At 34.9% G+C, this 3,422-nt stretch overlaps 1 protein-coding gene across 1 annotated transcript in view; it reads left to right on the top strand.

The window, feature by feature from the left end:
* Nucleotides 1-627: 627 nt before the first annotated feature.
* Nucleotides 628-3,422, top strand: part of gdf3 (growth differentiation factor 3) — a 19,410-nt gene continuing 16,615 nt past the window's right edge. Inside the window, exon 1 of the mRNA XM_082143855.1 lies at nt 628-741. The gene's annotated coding sequence lies outside the window, so the exon portion shown is untranslated. The remainder of the gene's footprint in view (nt 742-3,422) is intronic.

The raw sequence follows: 3,422 nt of genomic DNA, 5'->3' as shown, positions 1-3,422 counted from the left end.
TGCATTACTTGTGTGTTATTTTCATTTTAAATACAGAATATACTGTATTTGTATATGCTTTAGAGATCTGGAGAATCAAATTATTTCAAGTTTATATGGTAGTGTACACAATTAACCATAATTATCCAATATACTTTTTAGTTATTACAATGACAAAAATAATAACAATAAGTGTCAGATAAATTCTGAAAGTTTCTTATGTAGTTTAAAGGAGGTTCCAAAATTAATTTGTGGTTTTACAATAAAACAATAACTGTAGTAACTATGATGTTTTGGCTGTAGCTATGGTTACCATGGTCATTTTTTTGTAAATCTCACTCATTGGACATGCTTTATCATGACCACATCCACAAACATCTACATGCCCACTCACACACTTACAAGAAGACCCGTTCACCTCGTGACCCGAGCCAGACTTCATCCTGAACAATCTCAACCTCAGCGAGAATGATGCGATGTCATATTACTGCTTTTAATCAAGTCATCTATGAATCGTCCCATGCCTTATCTGAAAAGTCTTTTATCAAATAATGACTTAAATGTGGGTCTGTTTCTCACATAAAGCTATCATATGACTTGCAGAATTCATAATGAACTATTTTCGTGCTGCTTTTTTTGTCATTTCAGGAGCTCAGCAACATCTGTTCCTGTTCGTCTTTGTTGTATTGAGAAGAAAAGTGTAAACGGTCTTGAAAATGATCCATAGAAGAAAGAAAATCTGAGTTTTGGAACGACATGATGGTGAGTAAGTGAGTATACATTGGCTTAGGTATTTCTTTAATGAAACCTACGAAATATATACAGTTCAAAGGTTTGGGGTCGGTGAGAATTATTTAATTTTTTAAAAGAAATTAATACATGTATTCAGCAATAATGCATCAAATAGACCATTTATAATGTTACAAAATATTTCTATTTCAAATAAATATTGTTATTTTGAACTTTCTGTTCATCAAAGAGTTCTGAGCAGCAATGCATCACCGCACTGTCAACATTAATAATAATCAGAAATGTTTATTAGAATGATTTCTGAAGGATCATGTGACACTGAAGACTGGAGTAATGATGCTGAAAATTCAGCTTTGATCACAGGAATAAATGACATATTAACATATATATTCACATAGGCAACAGTTATTTTACATTTGAATAATATTTCACTGTATTGTTGATCAAATCAACATGAAATAATCACACCGACCCCAGACTTCTGAACAGCATCTATACTGTATTTGGCGAAAGAAGCCTTCATTTCTCACACACGATCTGCAAGAGAAAAGCGCCATCAAATATGACTGTTCAGAAGAAGCACCTGTGACCGGACGCAGGAAACACACTCATTCTTCATAATAACCGTATTGTTTGGCTAACAGTTATTCTTCATGGACACAATGGGCAGAACTCCCAGCTTCTGCTGACAGACGAGGTGCTGTCTTCGTTTGCATCCTCAGAAACCTGAAACTTCACCGGTCTTATTGTCTCTCTAAACAAAATCATCTGGCAGCTCTCCCAAAGCCCTCGGGCCACAGACACCTGCCTGTGTGTGTGTGTGTGTGTGTGTGTGTGTACAGTGGCACTGCGTGATTCAAGCTTCTGCATGTTAGCGGGCCATTCAGGAGATGTACTTTCCCTCCACTGCTTTAATAATGGATTCATCAGCAACACTTGAAAGAGTTGACAGCAGCGTGACGTGTTTACACACCTTACACGCACTACGTGTCCCAGGATGCGTTTGGACACAATGGACGCTTGTCTTTAGTCTCATGTCAGGTTGTCCGGTGCGTCTTCTCTTCGTTTTATTTGATGCTCTTCTAGAGAAGTCTGTTTAAAAAGCACTTGCCCTCACATGTCGGCCTGTAAAGCCTCAGATGCGTTGCATCACATGTGGCAGAGCCAGAGATGATTATATCCTTGCCTTTCATTCAGATCTTCCCTTTCAACCTTTTGCTACAACAAGATAATTCTGGGAGAAACATTGTGTGATGGAATGCAGCGACTCTGTTCGGCGTGGGAAAAATGATACGTTCACTTACACTTAAAAACATATTAAAGGTGCTCTTCATATTCTCTAGTCGTAAGTTGACTTGGTGACATTCCGGGTTTAAAAGTCCCGTTTTGCTTATTATTTAATTTGGTTTATTACTAATGAACAATATATCAGCCACCATATCGGTACCGATAAGAAAATTTGGCCGATATTAAAGCCGATAAATAATGGTTTATGTCCTTCAGATGAGACACTTCAGATGCGCACGGTTCAACATGATGGTTTTGAATAACTTGAAATATGATTGAGATCACTTTAAAAGGAAAATACAGGAAAGGGTCATAGGCTACATGAAATTATTATGAGAACATTATTTGGGACATGGCTTTTAATGGTGAGACTTTTGTTTTTGTAATCAGGCTCTCAGAAATGTTATAAAAATTTGGATTTAGATTTATCTGCAAATTTACCGGTTATCAGCTTTCAAATATAATGAATTATCGGTTATCGATATATCGGTGCATCCCTATTTATCACAAATTAGGATCAAGATAACAATTTTAGCACAATTTTATCACAGTTATCCCATTTAAGTAAACATTAGGATGAATTAAAAACTGAATGTATTAATAAATATTTAATATAAGCAAGTTTATTTATACAGCTCATTTAAAGTCCAACTGAAATCAAAATGGACCGTATTTACTTTGTTAGCGCATATTACTAGTCTTGTGGTGAACAATTAATCCGTGCAAGTTAAAACACACAAACATTTTTTTTTGGCTTCGTAATCTTTAATCAAAATCTGAAAATGCCCTTCCCCTCTGCATTGGAGGACCTTCCCTGATGACGTAGGTTTGAGGACTTAGGTTGGGAAACGCTTAACCACTCCCCTCAAATCGTTAGTCTGTAATGAGCGAGAGATGGAGAGGAGGAGCGCTAGAGTAAAACTCTGCCCTCTGTTCAATATTCCTTTTCACTGGGAAATACGTCACAGCACTGGAGAAAAGCCGTTTGCAACTTCCGGTTCACGCAGACTTTAATACAGTGTTCATATCACAATATCACTGACATACTATTATAGTTTTAATATTTTGAATACATTTTTATTGTTAAGTTTTTGTCATTTTTAATAGATTTACTTAAAAAAAATAGTTAACATTTTTGTCACAGTTTATTTTAATTTTTATTTAATTTTAGTTATTTAAGTAGCCTACATCAAGTTAAACTAAATGAAAATGATCAATATTCCCTTGGCAACTAGCTGAAATAAAATAAGTTTAAGGTTTTTATATTTTATTTTATTTCAGTTCATGTTTATTTTGTTTCGAGGAACAAATGTATTTTAATGGTTTTAGTTTTAGTCAACCCTGAGACAATGTTAACTTTACAAGATATATATGTATAAAGACAAATTAAACATATTTTCTAATCA

This window comes from Leuciscus leuciscus (assembly GCF_965113295.1).
Source record: "Leuciscus leuciscus genome assembly, chromosome: 17".
Taxonomy (NCBI): Eukaryota; Metazoa; Chordata; class Actinopteri; order Cypriniformes; family Leuciscidae; genus Leuciscus; species Leuciscus leuciscus.
The sequence above is the reverse complement of the archived record's forward strand: the minus strand, read 5'-3'. Positions and strand labels throughout refer to the sequence as shown.